Source organism: Chrysoperla carnea, chromosome 2 (assembly GCF_905475395.1).
Source record: "Chrysoperla carnea chromosome 2, inChrCarn1.1, whole genome shotgun sequence".
Classification (NCBI taxonomy): domain Eukaryota; kingdom Metazoa; phylum Arthropoda; class Insecta; order Neuroptera; family Chrysopidae; genus Chrysoperla; species Chrysoperla carnea.
In genome coordinates this window covers 87,115,852-87,134,626 of record NC_058338.1, presented here as the reverse complement: position 1 = coordinate 87,134,626, position 18,775 = coordinate 87,115,852, and the positions used below count along the sequence as shown (strand labels likewise).

The 18,775-nt window shown below is 28.6% G+C and overlaps 1 protein-coding gene and 1 long non-coding RNA gene across 2 annotated transcripts in view; both read right to left on the bottom strand.

The window, feature by feature from the left end:
• Nucleotides 1-18,775, bottom strand: part of LOC123293010 (ras-GEF domain-containing family member 1B-like) — a 147,360-nt gene that overhangs the window by 85,329 nt on the left and 43,256 nt on the right. The window lies entirely within an intron of this gene.
• On the bottom strand, nt 8,215-14,850 carry LOC123293311. The gene is made up of 3 exons (XR_006535010.1): nt 14,816-14,850; nt 13,254-13,258; nt 8,215-8,248 (listed from the first exon to the last, which is right to left on the bottom strand). It is a non-coding gene; the product is annotated as an uncharacterized LOC123293311 (long non-coding RNA).

Here is an 18,775-nt window from a genome sequence, read left to right as displayed (position 1 = left end):
AATTCGTGTTTTTCAATTATTTTAATTTGACATTTCTATTACATTAACATGAAAAGAATTGCAAATTAGTCATAACAGCCCCCTTTAACTCCAAAATTTTTCACTTAAAGCGCTGGCATCGATTTTATTGTCCCTACCATGACTACGCACACAACGAATACTAAGAGTGAAGCTCGTCCAATAATTCTTCAGAAAAGAGTACACCGACATAGAACAAATACTGAGGAGTGGGAGCCAGAAGGCGAAAGGTTGAACAAATTTTTTTTCGTATGTAAATGACAGATTTTGTACTTCACGTTGATAAGCTACCGTAAGATCTAATAAAGGTGTTTTGGTTAAAATGAGCTCAGGTTGGCTTTAACAGCGAGTAATATTTATATTAAATTTGGGACAAAACTTCGAAAGTATTTAAAGTAATAAATACAACTCTTATATTTATAAATCAGTCTATGCATTCATTTAAATTTACTTTTTTGAAAAGTCATTGTGGTATCATTTATTCATATAAAGTTAAATGAAATCAACTATGACGAAAATCAATATAATTTCTTAAATTCGAATCAATTTTTTTAAATTGTTCTCCAACATTTAATTTATTTTTTCCAAAATACAATTGAATTTGATTCATTTGAATTTATTTTGTTGTACCTAGTTGTTGTAGGCTTTTGGGAATGCTCTTTCGAATGGTAGGATTCATCTTTTATGAAATTCTCTCTTAAGGCTAAAGCTGCAGATAAAGTGCTCCCGATTTTTAGTTTTTGAAGAAGAATTCCCATTCTATAATATATTTGATGAAAAGAGCAAATGTTTATTTTATTCGTTACTTCAATATGTATATTAAATATATGAATATATTCAAGAGTTTAAGAACCCGAAGTTCGGCTTTTGGAAGGAGATTAAAAATTTAAACAAACTATCGAAATTCTTTATCGTTTACGAAATATTAAGGACTGAAATAAGAGATTTTCAAATGCGATGTGAAACAGCTGTCCTTTATTTTAATTCTGTGTTGGTTTTGAAAATGTTTTACTAGTATGCAAGATATGAACGTTTAAAATTCTTGATTAAACAAGGAGGAAAATAGAGACATATTTCGCCCTAGAGATTACTTATAAAACTTTGTTTTGCTAAAAGAAGATGGGAAACTTTTAAATGCAATCTTTGATTGCTTATAGCTCCTCCGTTTTTTAATCAATTTTAATTTCACTTTTAAATTTTGTCATGGTCTCAAATCTAATTTTACATTTTTATGGGTAATATGGCCAATTCGATATAAGATTATTCCTTATTATTGCACCCCTATGTTCGGTTAGTGTAGATAAAACGAAAATTTCATATCACAGGTAACTGCCTACGATTTATAAGCTCATATGCAGAAGCGTTTTAGTGTTTCTTTAGAAAAACAAACTTGGATCAAAAAACAGCTTGTTTTGTGTAAGTCGTCCTTTGTACTTTGATCAATGTAAAATGAAAATAAAATTGAATTCTACTGATAATAAGACTTACATAATCTCAAGCATGATAATATCAATAATAAAATCTAAAAAGAAATCTAAATAATAAGAAATTATATTTATTGTGTAATGTTAATTTAATTAAAAATACAGTATAAATAAAATTAATACTTGCACTGTTGTTAACAGACTATGTACGGAATTATAAAATATTATTATTACGTTTTTACCATTAAATCAACTTTCTCTCTCGAATTCGCATTCATTAACATGTTTGTTTATTTATAAATAATAATAAGTCAAAGACCATGTACAGTATTTGACAACTATTTCAAAATGTTTGGAAACTTCAGAGGTGCATGGTTATCAATAGCATCATAGAAATTAGTCCTCTTAACCACCCAAGTATTTTAATTTAATCCTATTTCCTATTTAATAGTTTTTTTTTTATCGAAGTCTTTGTGTCTTAAGGTCCATAATTAAATGAAAAATGCAAAAACTATTTTATCCCATAGTCAAGAAAAAAGAAGAGTATCCATCAACCAACGACCAATTTTCTCTTGTTCTTTCAACTGTGGGAAAGAACTTTTTTTTTAATTTTCCATTAGGCACAATTTTGGTGATAATCTATCGAATTTCCAGATTAAATAACTATCAAATACTATAATTGGCCCTAGACCGTATTTTTTTATAAGTACAAAACCCCTACATATAAGTATAAACTGTTTATTTACTTTTTTTTTACTGCCAAACTTAGCATTGATACATTTAGATATACAAAACTTGATTTGTTACCATAAAAATTATATGTTTCGTATGAGAATCGTGTAAATAAAATGTATTATGCAAGAAAAATTATTATTTCATTTAGTAATTTAAATCAATTTTTTATTTAATTTCCTTCCAAATTTGGATGAAATGAATCCCAAAAAGTATGGTTTTAAATGATATAGTTATCACTGAATTGGTTTCTAACGAATTGGTAGGAAATGGAAAACTTGAAATAGAAAATTTCAAGTCAGAATAAAATGGTTGAAACTTATGATTTTGAAACTCGCAAGCAGCCAAGGCTAGAGGGGTCCATAATGAAGGTAGGTAGGTGCTATGTCTTCGACTCACGATTAACTAATTCTGTCAAATTTGAGGTAAGAAAGCAATTGATAATATAGAAATATGTAAGATAATCACTAAAGAAGCTATCTTAACTAGAATTTTCTACGGTTTTCCATGAGGTTCCTTATCATATTATTTTGATATGTTTCGTACAATAAATACATCGAAAAGGAATGAATAAATATTGAAATGAAGAAATCAATTGTCAAGGATCATTCTAGGTCATTTTTAATGAAAATATGTCGATAACAGGATATTCAAAATTGAAAAAATCGCAATAGACAGTGTATGTGCCTTAAGTGGTACTTGTGATAAGCTATCTTTCTGAAAGATATTTCTAACTTCTCAGAAGTAGGCATATTCCAGTGGAGCGAATAGGCAGACCTTAAGAGAGTTTGAAATAAAACAATTTCTATTAAATTACTTTAAATAGTTAATAGTTGGTACGGAATGTTAAAAAATTAATTAATTAAAGAATGATGATCGTGTTCTAAATAATTTTAATTTGTAACCCAGTAATAATGCATTATTATTAAAAATATGAATTATTTATGTAATAATAATAAAAGTAAATGTCGGATGTAATTAAAATTATCTAAAAATAATTATCGTTAAGCCTATGTCCGCACTTCTATACTTTTTCGAACGTTTTTTGTATATTACAAGTTTTTTGTATATTAAAAAATTGTAGTTTTTCTGTTTACAAAATGGTATCGAATAATATTTTCGAGAAAATAAATTTTTGTGCTCTTTCAACGAATACAGAAAATCCTGTTTAAACATTTCATTAATTATAAAAATCTCGAGAAAGTAAAATCTATCAATTGAATAAAAAGTAATCTTACTTTCAACATTGCATACATATAAAAATGATAAAAATGAAAGTTTTTAGATCGGTAAGAAATATTTAATCAAACAAGGAAATTAATTTTACACGTGATAAGCTTTTGGATGTAAATTACAATTTTTTTAAATGAAAACATTTGGAATAATAAATAAACGTCATGGTCTCAATATTATTGTTCTTATCAAAGTATAGAGTAGTTTTAAGATGAATATATGGGACGTGAAAAACTATTTATTTGAACTTCAAGGTCAAGTACTTTCCATAAATTTTGACTGTACATACAAACTTTGATTGAAATATTAATGTGCCTCACGATATCTCTTTCATTCTTCAATCGACAAGACGCTTCTAAAATAATGAAGTACTTATGGTATTTCCAGCATGGTATTTGCAGTTTCTATGTTAAAGCAATGGTACAATTTTTTTTTCGACAGAATTTAACGAAAAATTAAATTTAAGAATTTAATAATGCTTACTATTAATTCCCAAAGTTTCAGAAATTTTGACCGTTTAAAATGGGAAATAATTATGCCAACGTCCCAATTTCGATCAATTTACGCCAAAATTAATATCTCGAAAGTGAAAATTAATTTCTAAATTTTTTTTTTAGAATTTTATTGTATAAACATTTTTTTCTACTTTTTCTTCAATATATAATAATATCATAAAAAATAGTTGGAGAGACCGGACATTTTACATGCTTTAAATGGGACATGACCCTCAAAATCGCGAACTTTGTCTTTAAATATCTCGCGATCTAAACGGTCAAAAATTATGAAATTTTAGGAATTCATAAATAAAGCTATTATAAACCCGAGAAAAAAAATTCGGCCAAATCTGTCGAAAAGTGATTTCATGCTGGTACTACCTTATAACAATCTTTCTGCCAATTTTAATCATTTTTCCTAAGTTGAATCCTATTCCTTAATTCCAATTCTAAATTGCATCATGAAAAGCAAGGGGATTACACACAAATTTTAACCTCATTCCAATCAAAACTGTTATTTTTGATTGGTAGTCTTGGTCTTCTTAGATTGGTCTTCCAAGGCTGCAAGAGCAATAGTCATTTTGCTCATAACTAGTAGAGAGACATTGAAAGTCATTATCTTGCGGAGCACGAGACAATTAATCCAGTGGAGTTAACGTAAATCGAAGAGAGGTAGCTCAAAAGTTTGTTACAATAGGTTTTTTATTCATTCATTCAATAGGGGGTTGTTTGGAGACCTTAAATCTGATTTTGCGAAATCGTGAAATTAACCCTTTTGCAACCATCTTGAAAAATGACTTATTTTGTCATTCATCAAAATTTCATTATTTTGGTGTCGTTGGACTTTTCTTCAAACCCATTTATTTCAAAGTACACGCTACGAAAGATAGAAATTTTTGAACACAAACAACTTTTTTTCTATCATAGCGTGTTCTTTGACATAAATGGGTTTGAAGATATGGCTTGTTCAGTCCATAACTACACTGGAGTAAATTAGGTGAATACTTGATCAAAAATCAGGCCATCGTCAGACTTCGTGCGACTAATATTTTCTTTTCCATCTTATTCCCCAAATTTTGCCTCTTTAAACGTTATATAACGAAAACAATGAGCATTCCACGTACAAACATATGCTTTCATTATAATAAATCAGAGTGTCTACATGCTACTACACAGGCTCGCACATATGATTCACAAACACATATAAACAAGCTAATTTAAATATATGTTGTTGTTTATTCATTTAAATTTAAATAATATTGCGTAGTAATAAAAATAGTTTTCATCTCAATAAAAATAAAGATAGTCTTCATTCATTTTAAAATGTGTTTCATGGTCACCTGGGGAATTCAGTGTGTACCTATGTGTGTATGCACTATTCAGGTGTCGCGTCGTCAACGAAGAATCATAGAAACTAAAATTCATTTAAAAAAAATATTACGAAGAATTGCATATCGTGTGTTTTCTTTAATAATAGTAGAATTCATATAATAATTCAATTTTTAAACTACTATCAAGTAATGCGGGCTTAAAAGTTTGAATAATTTTGCCTGTGGATATACTGCTTCCAAATCGATTTCTAATTGGGTGAAGGATATGATGAAAATAATAATCAATGACGTCAAGTAGTTAATATGGCAGGCATAAGCACGATTAAACCTGGAAAATACAGCAGTCAGTCGTCTGGAATGGAATGACTAGACTATTAAAAGAGTAGGCTTATTTTTATTAGACAACGCATTTAAACATTTAAACAGCATTGTTGGAAGTTACTATAGTTTCTACCGGGTACCCCACATCACCTTTCGATCTTTTTTATTGATTCTTTTAAAGTATTATCTATATACAGTAGAAACTAATTATGGGAACCTAGGTTTTAAAAAAAACAACTTACTTGATTAAACTACTGGCTCGCACTTATCTGCTGAGGGTCAATTCGCAAATAGTTAATATTTTGTATTTCAACTGAGGTAGGTTTCAGGTCAGCACCAATTTTAACTGAAAGATGGTCATAACACAGACCATTTAGGTTAGGTTAGGTTATATTGGCTATTCACGAAGGACACACTTAGTCTATGGAGCCCATTGTGATACCAAATATGTGCATTACCACCTTTCCGCTAATAATTTCAATGATCAGCTCCTCAATTTCAGAGCACCTACTTCATGTATATATCATCATGCACTACACCAGCCCATCACAACTATTAAATAAATTAATTTTGTTGCGACGGCGGGAATCGACTCCGCTACCCTATGCATACCAAGGACGGAATTGGTTACGCCTTAACCAACTGAGCTAATAGAATCAGAAGTCATTTAATTCGTGCAAATTCTTCATTCTCGAAGTTCTGCTGTTCTAAATATATTGTTAGTTTGCTTTTTCATTCCGATGATATGAAGCTGATTGAATTTATAAATTGTATAAAACATTTGATCTATAATCAAACTGTATACGCATGTAGACAGATTGATTGAAATTTATAGTATTGTATTCATAAAATATTGATTGTTATCATAAGCGAATAAATCACGTTTGACAACTAAAATTCTTATTAACAATTAGATAAAAACGTGAATTGACTATTGAGAAATGTTTTTATTATTTAAACATAGTGGTAATGTACGCACATACAACAATCGTATAATTTTTTTATAACAGTAGATTTATACAAAAACAAAAAAGTAAAAACTTCCTTTACTGTCCTGCACCGACACCATAAAGTAGTCTAGGTTTACTTTAAATCTAAAAGTCTCTGTTTAGTCACTTGAGGTAGTACGAATATCAAGGCAAGTTTGTGGTTGAAATAATTTGTACCTTTTCTTCAACTTAAATGATGAATTTCGTTATAACTACATAAATGTAGGTAACAAGGGAAAATTGAAAAAAATCGAAATTTTTTGTTTGTTTTGAATTTAAGTGAAAATCATAATTTATTAAGGTTTTAACTTTAATTTAAATAATTTTGTTTTTGCACGGTTCCAAATAGGAGACAAATAATTTTTTTCGAATTTTTACGATTTTTTTAAGGGGTACGACCCCTTTTGAAAAATTCGAAAAAATCAAAATTTTACTTTGTTTAAATTTGAGTGAAAATCATAATTTATTAAGGTTTTAACATTAATTAAAAAATTTTTTTTTTTAATTTCCACCGACTAGTTTTGGAGAAATCTATGAAAACATATCATCCATCTACCGATTTTCCAAACAACCAATGATAAATATTTAAAGCCATTTATTTATTTAAATAATCACCCCCCCCCTCACACTATTCAAAATTGATTTAGACTTAATCCAACCTTTTAAAAAACAAAAAAAAAAAAAAAAAACAAATCATTTATCTAAAATTGCCTTGGCGCTCCCAAGTTCACTACATTCTAAATAAAATATAAACTAAACTAAACTCTACTGCATTAAAAATTCTTTTTTAAATCGGATATAAATCGCTGATTGATTGATGTAAAGAACGCATATGTTTACTTCATGGTATTTTATCATGTTATACATTTCATAGTCAAGATAACTGCAGTAATGAATGTTATACTAAAAATTATTTTCTTCAAAATCACATTAAAATGATTCACGTGTGGTATTTAAAACAATATACATAAACATATAATAATATTGGTTCATTTTTATTTTTTGTTAAACAACAGTGGGAACGGTTTTTTGAAATATTTTATAAACTTTTATGTTCAAATCTCTAAAGTATACTAAACTAATAAAAATATGTTATATTTTTTAATAAAAATAGATTTTTTAGTTTGAAAACATGCATATGGTTTTATTTTCAAGAAATGTGTGGAATAAGGAACTTTTTATTTTAATGCTTATTTTCAATTTGAATATAAATTTTTGTTTAACCTATTTTTTCTTGATGCATATTTCATGTTTTTTTCCATTTCAGGTCACTTTAAAATTTATAAGAATTCGTTTCTGTAATAGGTATACTAGCAGTTATTCGCCCACATCGATTGCCCTCACTTATCTCATCTTTAGTTCCAAATTTCAAAGGTTTAAATTTTGGTACGTAATTCTAATATTTGTGAAAATAAAATACAGTACGAGAGACTTGCTGCCTTAGTCCTTTTTGTAGTTAAATATAAAAAAGGGGTTTTTAGTGAGCGTCATCATTGCAAAATGATTAACTATGCTAAACTTGAGGTCAATTGATGTATAGTTTTGGGAATATCTTGATGAGTGAGTCAAGAGAGTGGTATTTCGGTTTTATATTTTAAGTTTGACCGCTATATGTGTGTCTGCGGCATCGTAGCGCCTAAACGAATGAACCAATTGTGATTTTTTTGGATTTGTTTGAAAGTTAATTTAATGGAGAATGTTCTTAGCTATGTTTCAAATACGAGTATAGGGTTCCGTACCCGAAAAAGTTGTCGGGGGTTTTTATATTTGATTATTCCTTCTAGGAAAATTCAAGTGAGTTCTCTTCTAGGAAAACTCTCACTTAGATGACAACCGGAAAATTTTTGATTGAGCCACAAACGCAGTAACAAACCATTTCGTACAATAATCAGCACAATGTCTATCGTCTTACGCTCCTGAAAATTTCAGGAAAGTTTTAGCGTATTGACATCGGAAAGGCACGAAAATTTTAAGTTCGTTACGTAGTTTCTTAGCCCTAAAAGGTAACGCCTCACTTACGAGAATTTACGTGGAATATAAAGTTTTAGTCTGAGCATTATTAAACCACACAAAAATTCTTAGGGATTCATTTATCAAAAGTATGTGCAGACGGGTCTTCTTCTCAGACCTCCTTGTTCTACCAGCAAGGCAAAACAAGGAGGTATAGAAAGAGGAAAAACGAAACTTGTAATTACAAGTACTAACCGAGAAATTACAATTTAGGAGCTTCCCATTCCAGGACCTCCAATCCTACAATCAACTCTCGCCAAGCTAATAATGAAATAAATGCAGAATTTTTGTTAAATGTGGGTACATTTTTTCATAAAATGATCTTGACATCAGTGACTAATATAAATTATTACACAAATAAAATTTTTGACAATGAAAAATTTGAACGTGGGTATGAAATCTGAAACATGCAATTTTTAGAAAATAATATAAAAGGTTTTGATGGGTTTAGTCTGATAAAACTTAATAAACATAATATTTAACCTTACACAATGGAAGGTTGTGTGTCATGACCTTAGAGTATTTCTTTATGTTAAATGTATCTACGAATAAATATGTAAAGAAAAAGAAATTACGAAAATAATGTATGTGAGAATTCATTTGGGATCAGGAAGCAAAAAAAAAATGCTTATATAATAAATATTTCATTGAATTGTGTAGCTATTTTGGAATTTGAAATATTTGTATTATGAATTTCGGTCTCTTTGGAGAATAGTCTGATACAGAATAAAACCAACTTGTTTTTTTTACTTTATACAAAATTCGCTTCATTTTGCGTCGTATTATGAATACTTTTATGTTAATGGTTTTAGTTTTGTAATAAACAATGTGCTCATAAATTTTATGATATATGATCTATTGAACAAAATGCAAATGTGATTGACACTACATGGAACAAGAAGTTCTTTTCGAGAGTGATGTTAAATTTCCGAATATCTTCCTCTATGCAGGATTTATGATTTTAAATTGTATCTGGAGACAAATTACACAAAACAAACCATCGGAAAATGGTAAAATAAAGAACCTTTTTATTTAACAATCATTGTGACTGATAATACCGCCACTTTGATTTGCAAAATATTTGTATTTTAAGTTGTATTTTAAACGAAACCTAAGAAATTAATATTACAGGACAAAAGATGGGACAAAATCATTTTAAAGATATAAAATGTACTAAAATTTTTTTTTTTTTGGAGAACAATTCATAGGATTTATAATTGGAATTAAACAAAATCATTTTCCAATTCTCTGAAATATTTATTATAATTTCAAATTGCTTTTGAAACACCTTCTCTCTGTCTCAATTTAAGTGGTCGTAGGTTTACATATTACAAATCGCAATTCTTAAACGATCATGATGAGTTTTTTTTCTATCTTCGCTTACACGAGTTTAAAATTCATTAAAACAATTAAGTTTCTTAAATTTTCTTCAATATTCAGCCATGTTCATCCATTTTCCCAACTTTAATTAGGGTTCACAAAATTTTTAGAAAACATTCCGACATCGATCTTTACTACCACAAAATAGTAATTCCTAAAACTGTATAGTTTTATATGTCTACGGACCTAAAGATTGTATCAAACTATTATTTTATTGATTATAAAAACTGTACCAAAAATATATATCACAAATATAAAACGACAAAAAAATTTCTGTGAATATCACCGTCTAGCGTCGCATATTCACAATAACACAATAGAAAGAACCTCAAAACACGCATATCCAAAGATATTTCTATAATTCCAAGGTTAAATCTGTTTTGTATTTTTTTTTTCTCTTTTACTGTTTTTTTTATTGCTAATGTTTTTCCTACACAAAATAAAATAACTTTTTTTTAAAGAATACTTTTAGAACGAGTCTTCAATTATATGTACGTATTGTGTAGTCTAAGAGTCTACCAATCAACTTGCAGATACCACTAAATGACTTTGATTATAAACTTGTAGTATTTGATCACAATATTGTGAAATGTCAAACATGTTTTCGTATATACTTAACATACGGATTGAAGGAAAAAATAGAAGAAAAAGGAACCTGTTTTTGTGATACCGACTAGAAAGTACTTGGGTATCATGTAATGGTTAACATCTTAGACTCGCAATCCGATGGTCTCCAATTCTAGCCTCGTCTCAGCCACAAATACAAAGTCAAGTTGAATAATATATGCTCTAGATCAAAGTGAGTAACAGTAAGAGGGGCGGAAAGTGCCACGTAGGAACAACAGTAAATGTGGGAGGAAAGTGCCACGAAAGTGGAGTAGGTTATTTACTGATTATTTGGAGCTGGTGGATTTAATTGCAAGTATGTATCTGCATTACATTTCCCTTTAGGATCCGAATTGGGAAACCCACTCGTCGGAAATTTCTTCATCGGTATACACTCGGTGGAATTGCCCAATTAGGGCCGGGAAAGGCTTTGCGTGGCATATGGGGAGATCGCAATGGGGCCCCAATAGGTCTTACATTAAAATTTGTAGTCGGGATGTTCAACGTTTAAGACTTCTAGAATAAAATTTCCATTCAATTTCTTGTCATGGTTGACATATAAAAGTATTTATGCATCCAGAAGCAATAAAAAGTTTTTCTGAAATTCCTGAAAAATCCGAAGAAAGCATTTTATTTTAATACTAGCTTGATACCCACCCGCTTCACTGGGCTTAAAATTAAAAACCACCGCTTTATAGCCTCCACATCTCTTAATCTTACTTATCCCCCTTCCATAACACTTGAAGGGATTGTTTTACGCATCTAAGAGATATGCATAGCTTTCAATTTTTTAAATTGTAAAATAATCATAATTCATTGAGTATACTCGAAAAGGTGGCTCTGAATTGTTTGACATTTACTATTATAAATTTTTACAGAAATCTTTAAAATAGTAATTTTCAGATTAAATTTAATTTTTCTTTTTTTATATATCTATAAATTATAGCTCATGTGTTATTCTAATGTATGAGCTATATTGCAGTACAGTTTCATTAAAAACCATTCGCTAGTTTTTGCGTTAAAGCGTGACAAACAAACAAACAAAGATCCTTACTTTCACATTTATAATATGATAGCTCACAGACTATCATATTTTGTTTTGTTATTATTTATTTTTGGACTGAATACAAAAAAAAATCAACAACTCACAAAACAATACGCCGTCTTTCGTTCTTTATCAGTTTGAGTATAGTAGTTGTACGTATATTATGTTTTTTTATACATGTGTATTGTTTTTATATTACACGTATGATTCATATTTGTTTCATAAATGTTTCTGATTGTTTTATTTACCTACGTAAAAACAACAAATAAATAATCGCAATATACAAACTGAATTACTCAGTCGTGAAATTAATACTAATATATAGAAGTTTTCATATACTTTGGATCTATTCATTTATCAAAATTCCTTATGATACCCGATTTTAAAATTTGTAATTTACTTTTCTTTCTTTTTAGAAAATCGCACTCGGATCGATATAGTAAAAAGCACGTTACATGTTCTAGTATTCATGCACTATTTGAGACATCAGTGTACAATACTAAGACATTGTATCTATACATACACACAACTGAAAACTAATAAGTTTTTGTTTTGCTAAAAGGCTTTTCAATATATAAGACAAGAAACGTTTTCTTGGTTCAAAAAAATTGGTCATAAATTAAAAATGTTGCAATACGCTGTTATTTGAAAAAAATGTAAAAACAGTTTTCGAGATATATAAAAAAGTATCTATTTTTCCAAGTTTGGTCCCAAGTTTGAAACGCTTAAAAATATTGATCCTACCAACAAAATTTTGTTATAGATGTTCATACAATCAAATAATTAGTCCATTTTCGGTTGTCTGTCTGTCGACACGATAACTCAAGAACAATTGAGGCAAAGTTCGTAAATGAACAACATAGTTCAATTGGGTCTTGGTTCCGTCATTGGGTCTTGGGTATTGGTTCCATCTTGTAAACTATTAGAAATAGAGCAAAAATTTAAATATGAAAAGTGTTCCTTATAACAAAAATAAACGACTTTTGTTTGAAACATTCTTTCGTAAACATCACTGTTTACCCGTGAGGATGAAAATTATGTTTATTGTATGTATATAGTACCTATTGTACATTTTTTAAATGTATAAGTTACATATATTATGTATGTGATTGTTTATTACTATATCCACTGTGGAAGTGAGAAGAAACATACTTTTATTACTTTGTGCATAAGAGTGGATATCTTCCTTTACTTACATACATAAAGAAACAAACGATTGCCTTATCAACACTGTCTTTACATGGTTTTTCAACAGTTAACTCAATTTTCAACAAGTAAATTGTTTGTTTTCACTTGTTTTTATTTAAGGATGTTCCAGCATGGTATTTGCAGTTTCTATGTTAAAGCAATGGTACAATTTTTTTTTCGACAGAATTTAACGAAAAATTAAATTTAAGAATTTAATAATGCTTACTATTAATTCCCAAAGTTTCAGAAATTTTGACCGTTTAAAATGGGAAATAATTATGCCATCGTCCCAATTTCGGTCAATTTACGTCAAAATTAATATCTCGAAAGTGAAAATTAATTTCTAATTTTTTTTTTAGAATTGTATTGTATAAACATTTTTTTCTACTTTTTCTTCCATATATAATAATATCATAAAAAATAGGAGAGAGACCGGACATTTTACATGCTTTAAATGGGACATGACCCTCAAAATCGCGAACTTTGTCTTTAAATATCTCGCGATCTAAACGGTCAAAAATTATGAAATTTTAGGAATTCATAAATAAAGCTATTATAAACCCGAGAAAAAAAATTCGGCCAAATCTGTCGAAAAGTGATTTCATGCTGGTACTACCTTAAATACAGAATACTCTTATTAATCATATATTTCAATTTTATTGAATTCCTAAGAAAACCCATTTTAGGATTGAACAAACTGTCTTAGGTTTAAATTACTTAATGAAACTAATTCTATTGACATGAAATATAAAATTAAAAATTGAAAATTCAAAAATAAATAAAAATTCTTATTATTAATATTATTTCAGAGTAGTAAATTTGTTTTTATACTTTTTTTTATTGTTATTGAAATCTGCTGAACTAACAAAAAAATATTAATTGAATATTAATAACACATAATATTAAAGTCTATGTCAACTTAAACATCAACTTCAATGTTATGTGATGATGACTCACTTTATATGGATTCTAGGTGGTACGCATAAATTATTACAATATACCTACGTGAATATAATCATTTGAGTACAAATAAATAAATATTATTGTTATAAAACGTGAAATAAATATGTTACTTAAATATGTTTACAAATGGGACTGATATCAAAAATAATTTACTAACATTTTGTGAAATCATTATATTTTATTACTAGAATGTTGTTGCTCCTTATATTCCTGATAGTCAGCTTAATTTCCCTTATAGTCAGAGGTCTATGGTTTGGAATGTGTATTTTTTAACTTTAAAATAATTCGATTTAAATGTAAAAGTAAACAAAAAAGTTCGAATATATTGTAAATTGGAAAATTTTAGTATGTAAATGCCGTTTATTTTTCGTGATCAATTACACTTAAAATTGTGTTTGATTGAAATCAAAGAAAAACTTTTAGTTAGAGTTTTACGAAATTGCTTTTACGTGAATTGTTTGGCACGGTTTTATGTGATTTATTCAGTAAAATCACGAAAATCCAGTCATTTATTAAGAAATTGTTTGAAATCGATCTAAAAAATCGTTTACCAATTAACATTTTTTGAATATCTAAGAAATTATACTGACAATCATGGAAAAATTTGTAGTATTTTTTAGTTAAAAAGAAAATACATTATATAATGAGTTTCACCCAAATTGGAGACAACTTATTTTTGTAGATTTTTTAGAATTTTCTCATACTTAGTAAGTATGGCCTTAACAGTACAAAAAATTCAGAGTAAATTTCAAGATTTGTCGAGTACTTTCTAAGAAAGTGTCTGAAATCGTATATATGAAGTCCTATTTTTAACTCCTGAACCAAAAAAACTAACAAAGAGGTGTTCTATGTGTGTCTGCCTGTCTGTGGCATGGTAGCGCCTTAAATGGATGAACCGATTTTGATTTTTGTTTCGTTTGAAAGGTAGTTTAATGGAAAGTGTTCTTATCTATGTTTCAAGTGCGAGTTTAGGGTTCCATACCCGGAACGACTAAAATATAGGGGATGATCCTCAAAATCGTTTCAGTTTGGAGAAGGTTCTTAGGAAAATGGTATTTTAATGGAAAGTGTTCTTAGATACATTTCAAGCGCAAGTTTAGGATTCCATACCCTAAACTCTTTTGACTGTATTTTGAGAATATATGCACCTAGGCTCCAATTGCGCAGGATTTTTACTGCGCCTTCGTTACATTTCAAATTTTTATAAAAATTATTAAACTGTGATAATGAAATCACATATTTGTATTCTTTGAAAATTATTGCTGAACGATAGTAATGTTAATGTTAATTATTCAAATAAGTAAATGTTAGGTAAAGGTATGCGAATTATTTATATTTATCGTATACAAATATAACGGGGCGCCATTCATATCAACGTGCGATAACAACACATCAAGTGTTTACTCATTCGACAGGTATAATAAATATATGCATGTCTGTTCGTTGTTAGAATAAATATACTTACGTATATAAATATGTTTGTATGTTAATTAAAATGAAAATGACTTTACAAACAATCATTTATACGTTTAGTCAATTCAATATAAAAAGCTAAAGTAAAATTACCTATAAATATCAAAATTTCATAATAGTTCACAAATATAAAAAGTGATTTAAGCACATCGACAAAATTGTAAGGTATTTCGATACCAAAAAAATGAAAATATCCAAATGATTTGAAATTTTATTTATCAATTAATTGAGTGTTTTTAAACTTGAGGAATAATGATAACAGTTTTTTATATAAATGTTAAAACATTTTTAAAAGTACTCATTGACTAAAAAAACCAACATTTATTACCACTTCTTCCTATTCGTTGTGTGCGTAGTTATGGTAGGGACAATAAAATCGATGCCAGCGCTTCTAGTGAAAAATTTTGCCGTTAAAGGGGGCGGATATTACTAAATATTATTTTTCAAATGTAAATTATCATAATTATTTTTTTTAAATTTGTGAGACAATAATATTAAATTTTCAATGTAAGCATCCATACAATTCTATAATCAAAGTAGTGTATTGTTACTATGGAAACGAAACTCACGCACGGAGCGAATACCACCATTTGAAAAAGCTGTTTTTAATAATTTATTTATTTGAAATATTTACAGAAGGCGTACTCAATACTCATTAATTGACACACAAAATTTTAGTTTCTTGGTAACACTTTCGTTTTGGTATCGAAACACTTCAAACAGAATGAGATAGATAATATTAAAACAAATTAAGTCAAGTATGTAATTAAGTCAAGCTAAATTATTGTCTTAAAATTACACTCACATTTATCAAAGTTCGCGTTATCAGAAATCTTTTTAGTAACAGAAATGATTTTTTAATTAATTTAGTAAAATTTAATGAATGAAATTATTTAAACTTAAATGCATTGAATATGCGTAAACTCTCTTATCAACGAGTTGATAACAAAATGCTTATAAATGTATACATATGCGAGTAATATTTTACATTAAAATCACAAAACGGGATGTAAAGTTGCTTTTATGGAATGTTATTTGGACCCCTTATGGAAGTGTAAAACTACGCTTTGTAAGCAAAAAAAAAAAAAGTTTTTCTACAAATAGCGCAACTTTTTTTTTTGCTTGCAAAACGTTATTTACACTCCCCTGAGGAGTCCAAATAACATACCTAAGAAGCAGTTCTAGATCGCGTTCAATTTTAATGTAGAATTTGACTGGCATATTAGTAAAGTTTCAATTTTGGTTGGAAAATTAAAATCAATACATAGTATAAAAAAAGTCACTTCCCGCTGGCTGTCCTTAATCCCTATGTATGCTTAGATCTTTAGGACTACGCAACGAATTTGGATGCCGTTTTTTCTAATAGATAGAGTGATTTATAATTTAGGTTTTTATGTATAATAAATGCATAATATAGTAGGGAAAGGGGTTGAAAGGGATGTGCTTCAAAATCTTAAAAAGTTATGCCATGATTAAACTCAAATATTGGCAAGATATACGACCAGCTTCAAAGATTGTTTTTATCTATTTTTAACCTTCGGGGAGTGGAATGGTGATGCGAGAAAATGAATAATCGAATATTTTCAAATATACCCAAGTGGGGTATCAAATAAAAAAGCATGACGTGTAAATTACAAAACTGTAACCCCTTCGCAAGGGGATATGGTGGATGGGGGTGAAAGTAGGGATGATGGCCAGCAAAGTGGGTAGTTAACAGCTATTAAATTATAAAAATACCTACGGATTTTAAAATAGGAAGTAACAAATACTTATAGCTAAATATGTAATTTATTTAAAATGATAAAATAATAATTTTATTGATCGTTCATTAATCAAATATACAAGTAATATTAGTGTCAATATTTATTTATGTTTGTAAATATACTATCAATACGATAGATGTATAGATGTATTATAGTAAATTAAATATCATTACATGTGGGATTACAGTAAACACTCACACACGTTTTCAAGTAAATAAAATACAAAATAAACTTTTTCTATTTAATTTTGATTAAAAATTGATAATAAATTATGAAAAGTGAAAAATAAAATAATAATTTATTCTTTAATTAATGACTAATAGTATTTTAGATAGGTGACGATTTTAACAATTAGTTTAACACCTACTATACATTGTTTTATAACTTTCACAATTTATTAGGTGAATAATTGATAGTGCAGAAATAGTTCATTAAACTCTATAGAGAAATTATAATTTTTATTTCTGTGTGCAAAAATAAGGTATCGGACTAAATTTTTTTTTAATCACCTAAGGTGAAGAATTCTCACTGGACGTGCAGAAAAGTGAAATTGGTTTTTAAAAATCATTACTAGTATGCAAGATATGAACGTTTTAAGTTCCTAATTAAATCAAGAGGATGATACCCACCAGTGACATCATACGCGGTTATCGCCATAGAGATTACATATAAAAATTTGTTTTGCTAAAAGGAGATGGACAGCTTTTGAATGCAATCTTTGGTTGCTTATAGCTTCTTCGTTTTTTAATCAATTTTAATTTCACTCTCAAATTTTTTCATGGTATTAAGTCTATATTTTTATGGGTAATATGGTCAATTCGACATCAGGATTATCCACTATTCCTTCAATTTATTCCTAAGTAATCACAAGCGCTTACTTAATTAATACTATCTTTGTTCTTGTGATTAACACTACGGCTATTTGAAAGATCTGAAATTATACAAATGTATCGAGAACCGACGGTGCGTTAATTAACTTTAACGGAATTCGAAAACGTTACAAAATGGAATCTTAAATGGTGGAGGTTACGGGAAGACATATGTTTCGTTTTTGTAAGCGATGAATTTAAGTCTGTATTCTGTAATCCTTGGTTTTAAAAATAAAACACTTATTTTAAGTATAAGATTCGAGAAAACACTCTTTATTTTATTAACATGCAACCTTAAAAGTACAAAATAATTTAAATTGTGTTTTTAATTCAATGTTATAAATTGTACTATCTACATTCATTCTCGTAACTTCAATCGACCACTCTACGCTTTTTTCTTTGATATAACATTGAGTTTTACAATTACGAAAGAATATTATTTTGTAATGTGTAATCCAGAAGCGATAATTTTTTTAGTTTTTAAATCTATTTTCCAAATTTAAGAGAAACCATCACTCACGATAACGAAATATATTCTTCCCTGTTAAGATGTCAGGTTGATATTTGATAATACCGTTTTATTGCAGAGTCGTCAAATCTTTTTATATCTGCAAAATTTTATATCATTCAGATGTCCGGAAATTCACAAAAAGTAAATATTTAAAGAAATACCAAAACTCGAATACGGTAAGAAATGCAGGGTGTTTACTACAAAGCTGGTATGGTACAGAGACAGATACATATAGTATCTTTGTTAGCATAACAATATTACAGTATTGAATATGGTTATCCACCAGAAGTATTGTGGGTATCGACAACCAGCATGAGCTTGACTCCCATACTGCATTGAGTCGTTCGCGATAACTATTGCTAATGTTAGTACTCCCTCAATACAGTACCCAGTATTGCGTTCACAGTATACAGTATGGCGTTCGA